Consider the following 6847-nt stretch of genomic DNA (forward strand, 5'->3'; position numbering starts at 1 on the left):
CAGAAAGTTGAGGTTTTAATCTGGTTTCTCACTTCTGGAAAATCCTGTCATTTTGGGTGAGAAGGAGAGTTTATATATTGTGATATCACAAGGTTTCACAATTATGTGGGATATGCTAGATGAATCAGCAAGTTCTGTGGTATTCATAAGTTTTTAAAAAGGTTGCTAAGGCAGGGGTCAAATAAAAACTTCAAAACTTAGGTAACACAGTGTGGAGCTGGAGGAACTCGGCAGGCCAAGCAGCATCAGAGGAGCAGGAAAGCCGACGTTTTGGGTCAAGACTCTGCTTGGCCTGCTGTGTTCCTCCAGCTCCACACTGTGTTACCTAAAGTTTTGGAGTTTTTATTTGACCCCTGCCTTAGCAACCTTTTTAAAAACTTATGAGTACTCTGGCTCCAGCATCGGCAGTTCTTACTATCTTCAAAACTTAGATTTTTTTTTTAGTAAGGGTATTCAAAGTAAGGGACCAAAGTGGTAGCTGCTGTTAAGACTTGGATCTCACTGAGTGGCGAAACATGTTTGAGGAGCTGAATGGTCGGCATCTATTGCTATACAAAAGCTTTGTAGGAATAATGGTATTTTAATTTGGAAAGACTTTTTAACAAAAGCTCTTCCTAACTGTACTGCAGCAACTGATTTTTGTTGGGGTCTAGGGGTGGAAGTATAAGAATAAGGAAGTCTTTATAATTCTACAGGGCTTCAGTGAGAACACATTTGGAGTAGTGTGAATAGTATTGGTCAATATATCTAAGAAAGGATATGCTTGCACTACAGGCAGTACAGCCAAGGTTCACTAGATTGGTTCCTGAATGAGAGATGTGGCTTTTGATGAGTTGCTGAATATGAACAACTGTAATGCTTTACTTTTAGCTCTGTTTCTCTATGTTACTACTTGTATCTAAGGTTTGTACCTAGTTATGTTCGTACCTAAGATGGTGACATCGTACACTTTTCACTGTACTCCTGTACTTGTGCACACGTGACAATAAAGCTTAAATCAAATCAAAGCTGCAACAGTTTAGAAGAAAGAGGTGTTCTTTTTGAAACATACAAATTTCTAAAGCAGCTGGAGAGCAAGAACTGCAAGGTTAAGCACAGCAGGCGATGCAGCATCAGAAGAGCAGGAAAGTTGACATTTCGGGTCGGGACCCATGGCCTCCTCTGATACTACTTGGCCTGCTGTGCTTCTCCAGTTCAATACTGTGTTATCTCTGACTCCAGCATCTGCAGTTCTTGCTATCTCTAAGCACTGCAAGGTTGTTTGCCCTGGCTGGGGAATTTACAACGGGCATAGCTTAAGGATAGAGATTGATAACTGAGGACTGAGAAATTCCTTCTTCCAGGGAGTTGTGAATTTTCGGAATTCAGTGATTTGGAAACTTCACTGCATAACACATTTAAACAGGGATAAATAATAGATTTTTGATCTTTCAAGGAATCAAGGGATGTGTGAAACAGTGGAGAAGTGGAGTTGAGGCAAAAAAATGAGTTTAAAAAGTGCTGACTGACAGGGAAGTGTCAGGGTTCTACACTACTCCTATTTCTTATGTTCAACAGCTGTCAATTACAGACCCAACTGAACACTCTTCAAAAGTGAGTATTGGCAGGCTATTTAACTATGGCAGGCAACACACAGAAACAAAGGAAAACCTGCATTTCTATAGCACCTTTCTCAACCTGAGGGTAGTCCAAAGCATCTTTGAAATGTAGTAGCTATTGTAATTTATGAAAAGCAACAGCTAATTTGCCAACAGAAATCTCCTGTAAGCAAAAAAGTGATAATGGCCAGACCATTTTTTTTCAAACTGGCATTGATTGAGGGATAAATATTATTCAGAAAATCAGGGAGAATGCTCTGTACTGTCTTTTATGTCTTCTTAAGACAGCAGATCAGAGCCTGAGTTTAACCTCACCCAAAAGATAAATGTGAAGTCCAATTCTGTCCTCAATTCAGAGCCATAAAAGTGCACTTTATAGTCAGGGTCAGTCATTGGATAACTATAAAGAGTAGAAATCGTACCTATTCTGTGCCCCCTCTCCAACCCAGAGATGGCTCACCTTGCTTTTCAGTTTTATTTCCATTAGTTATTATACACTCAACTATCACCAAGCCTGGCATTGTTCCTGGAAACCTGCTCAAGAATACAGGCACTGCTCAAAGAAAAATATTGCAAAGTATGAATATATCATGGTCTATTGGCAGACCTGCAGACGTATAAACCTAAGAATGACCCTAAGGCTGAAACCTCTGTTAAAACACATTATACTTTTAGAGGACTGATATCAGCGCAATAATTCTGGCCTTTGGCTTTGAAGAGACTACAGTGAATGATTTACCATTAACAACAATTTCTGCATCAGTTTTTAAAAGTTAATATATCGACACAATAGGTGATTTGTTCATCTAAATATTGAGGCTTTTACAAAAACAAAATATTGCACGTTCTGGAAATTTGAAACAAAATGCTGGAAATGCTGGAACTGCAGATGCTGGAAAGAAACATAGAAACATAGAAGATAGGAGCAGGAGGAGGCCATTTGGCCCTTCAAGCCTGCTCCACCATTCTTCACGATCGTTTCTGATTGTCTAACTCAATAGCCTAATCCTGCTTTCTCCCCTTTCGCCTCAAGTGCTTTATCTAGTCGCCTCTTGAATACATTCGATGTTTTGGCATCAACTACGTCCCGTGATAATGAATTCCACAGGCCCACCACTCTTTGGGTGAAGAAATATCTCATCTCCATTCCAAATTGTCTACCCCGGATCCTCATACTGTGACCCCTGGTTCTGGACACACCCATCATCGGGAGCATCCTCTCTGCATCTACCCTGTCCATTCCTGTTAGAGTTTTATAAGTGCCTATGAGATCCCACCTCGTTCGTCTGAATGAGGGGAGATCTCAGAGTCAGAGTCAATATAGTGTGGAACTGAAGGAACACAGCAGGTCAGGCAGCATCAGAGGAGCAGGAAAGTCGAAATTTCAGGTTTACACCCTTCATCAGGGCTCAATAACAAGAACTACAGATGCTGGAGTCAGAGTCAACACAGGTAGAGCTAGATGAACACAGCAGATCAGGCAGCAACAGAGGAGCAGGAAAGTCGACGTTTCGGGTTTACACCTTTCATCACCCTTCCTGTAAATGGTGCAGTTCAGTTCTAATCGTTTTTATTACTCACTGGCGGGATATGGATGTTTCTGGCTAGGCAAGCATTTATTGTCCATCCCTAATTGCCCACCCAGATCAGGTAAGGATGACAAATTTCCTTCCTTAAAGGGCATTAGCGAACCAGATGGGTTTTTCCTGACAATCGGTAATTGATTCATGGTTATCATTAGACTCTTAATTCCAGATTCTTTACTGATTTCAAATTCTACCATCTGCCGTGGTGGGATTTGAGCCCAGATCCCCAGAACATTAGCTGCGTTTCTGGATTAATAGTCTAGTGATAATACCACTAAGCCATTGCCTACTCCTGACCTGATGTAAGGAGTATTGACCTAAGAAATTAACTCCTACTCTCTCCACAGATAAAGCCAGACCTGCATCCCATCCACACCTTCTAGCGAGGGGATGTGAGTGTTGTGGACTAGCAAGATTTTCTTGTTTTAAATTTTTTTTTAAACAGCTACAACAAAGTCCCGTATCACTAAGGCTGGCCTTTTATACAGATCTTGTTCCTCATCCAAACTCTTTTCAGGATTAGTGGGCCTGAACTCCTATTAAAATCACACCCCTCCTTCACCAGAGTGAAAGCTAGACCATGCAGGGCACTTTCTCCTCAGTCACGTTGTGAAGACAAGAATTTTCCCAATTGAGCAAGAATTCAGGCCCAACGCTAACATGCACATCAAGAGGAGAATATTATAAAGTCCCATCACTTTGCCAGGTCTCAGTCTGTCAACTGAAAGATTGTCTGAGACAGAGTTGCATTGTCACACGTCATCTTTTGGAACAGCCCCTATCTGTCCTATCGGGTGGTTGTTAAAATATCTTAGCTTCCTTTAAAATAGAGCTGGGGAAATCTCCCCGGTGTTTTGGAAAATACTTCGTCCTTGATCAATATCTTCAAAACTGGTCATTAACTCACTGTTGTGGGAACTGCATGTATGGAAAGTTGTCCTTTTTCTCATTTAAAACGGTGGTGAGCCTTCAGAGAATATGAAATTTGTCCTAAAATGCTCTGGGACATCTTATGATTGTGAAAGGCAATGTAGAAATGGAAGTCTTTCTTTCTTCGGTTGTTTAAATGAATATAAGACCCAAGCAAAGTAGGCTAGTAGCTACAAACACAGAGAATGCTGGAGAAACTTTGCAGGTCTGGTAGCATTTGTGGAGACAGAAACAGCATTAAGATTATGAGTCTGATAAGACTTCTTCAGAACTATTTCAATTTCCACAATCTGCAGTATTTTTGCTTTGATTTGAGTTAACAGTTACATGTAGCTTAATATGGAGTGGAGTTTAGAAGTCAAATTACATTGCCTGGAGCCAGAAAGCCTGGTTAAATATTACTTTTCTCATCCTTACTGTTTTCTATGCCTTGCATAGTCATTGCTTTTGATTGAATGTGAGTGACAGGAAACAGAAGATTTAGTGCATGAATTATCGCAGTAGGAATTGTACTTTCATTTCGTTTAAATTCATGAGACTGGGTGTCAGGGCTGGGCCAGCATTCATTACCCATTCCTAACAGCCCTTGAGAAGGTGGTGGTGAATTGTTTCCGTGAACAGCTGGAGTCTATGTGTCAGTTCACCCACAGAGCTGGCAGGACTTTGCTCCAGTGACAGTGAAAGAACAGAGATAATGATTCCAAGTTACGAAGGTGTGGCTTGGAGGGTAACTTGCTGTGGTGGTGCTCCAATACATTTGCTGCCCTTGAAAATTCTAAGTGGTAGAGTTTGTACGTCTGGAAGTTGCTGTCAGAGGAACCTTGTGGAGGAGGGAGTGAATGCTGTAGGTGGTGGATGGTGGTGCCAATTAAATAGGCTGCTTTGTCCTGAATGGCATCAAACATTTTGAGTATTGTAGGAGCTGACCTCATACAAGGAAGACAGTATTCTATGACACTCCTGATTCATACCTTGTTGATGGAGGCAAGCTTTGAGAAATTTGTAATTTACTCACCTTGAGAGATCCCAGCCTCAGACCAACTCATCTATTCACAGTATTTATATGACTGGTCCAGTTCAGCTTCTGGTCAATGGGAACTCCCAGGATATTCATAGTGGGGTGATTCAGCAATGACGATGCTGGTGAATGCCAAAGGGCAATATGTGGATTCTCTCTTGTTGGATCTGGTTAGTGACTGGCCGCTGTGTTATGTAGACTTTACTTGCCACTTATCAGCCCAATATGTAGATATACATGCATGTATTTCCCTACAGTACACCAATGAATATATTTCAAAGGTATTTCATTGACTGTAAAATCCATTCTAATGTCTTAAGATTGTGAAAAGTGTTACATAAATGCAGGTTATTTCTTTCTTAGTAGTCTGACTCTTCTACATTCCTACTCAGCTTTACTTAGAACATCCCTAATGCATCTGTCTCCAACCCAGTAAAGAACAGTATTTCAAATGGAGTCATAGGGGTCTACTGCATAGAAAAAGGCCCTTCAGCCCACTGAATCCACACCAGTCAAAACTAACCATCTAACTATTCTAATCACTTTCCATGTCTTGGAATTCAAGTGTATATCTAAATACTTCTTCAATGTTTCTGCCTTTACCACCCTTACTGGCAGTGAGTTCCAGGTTCCCACTACCCTCTAAGTGAAAATCTTTTTCATCATATCCCCTCTAAATCTGCCCCTTATCATAAATCTATACACCCAGTCATTGATCCCTCCGTCAATGGGAAAAGTTGCTTCCTGTCTACACCCCTCATAACTTTATACAACTCAATAATGTCCCCCTCAGCCTCCTCTGTTCCAAGGAAAACAACCTTAGTGGGTCCAATCTCTTTCCATAACTAAAACTCTTCAGTCCGGGCAACATCCTGGCAAACCTCCTCTGCACGTTCTCCAGTGCAATCACATCCCTTCTATAATGTAGATTCCAGAATTGCACACAACATGCTATCTGTGGCCTAACCAACAATTTATGCAGTTCCAGCATAATCTCCCTAATCTTAAACTCTAAGCCTCGGCTAATAAAAGCAACATACCATATACTACCGTTGATCAGATGAGCTGAATGTCCTGTTGCTGTGTATGTACATTCAACTAATGCCTTGGAATAAGATTTTGCAAATGTTACTCTGTTCAGTAAAAACTGCTGCATAAAGTTTCTGTCCAAAACCGACCTATTTTGATACAATTAGATTAATCTTTTAAGGTGTGCTGTAAAACCTGTTTTTTTTTTCATTTGCAGCTGCAGAGGAAACCCAGTGTTTGAAGAGCTAAAACCACATCCTGTTCAGGATTAACTGTTTTGAGACATTCCAGTTTATTTTAATCAACCCTCCAGCGATTAAAACTTTTTTGGGGCTTTTTTTCTCACCTCATACAGAATCTCAAAGACATCTCAGTGCATGTCTCTTATTTTGTCTTTGAGTCTCTATCCTTTTTGTTCACTTGTGTTTCAGTTTCTCTCAGTGGCTTTTTGTCATTTTCTCTTGTGTTATGTCTGTGTCTGTGTAGGTTTGCCTGTGTATATAGGTGCATTTCTTTGGTTTATCTATACTGTTTCTATGTCTGTATGTAATTCTCTTCTTGTATTTCTGCATGTCTCTCTTATTTTTTGTTTCCCTTTATATTTATGTTTCCAATCGTCTCTTTCCCGTGTGTACTTCTCAGTTCACTATATTGTATGCATATTTCTGTTTTCTGAGTGTCGACTC

General features: G+C 40.5%; 1 protein-coding gene across 5 annotated transcripts in view; it reads right to left on the reverse strand.

The window, feature by feature from the left end:
• LOC109913227 (sorting nexin-11-like) overlaps positions 1–6847 on the reverse strand; it is a 114193-nt gene that overhangs the window by 25774 nt on the left and 81572 nt on the right. The gene's annotated exons all lie outside the window — the stretch shown is intronic.

The sequence above is a fragment of the Rhincodon typus genome, chromosome 30 (genome assembly GCF_021869965.1).
Source record: "Rhincodon typus isolate 14 chromosome 30, sRhiTyp1.1, whole genome shotgun sequence".
Classification (NCBI taxonomy): Eukaryota; Metazoa; Chordata; class Chondrichthyes; order Orectolobiformes; family Rhincodontidae; genus Rhincodon; species Rhincodon typus.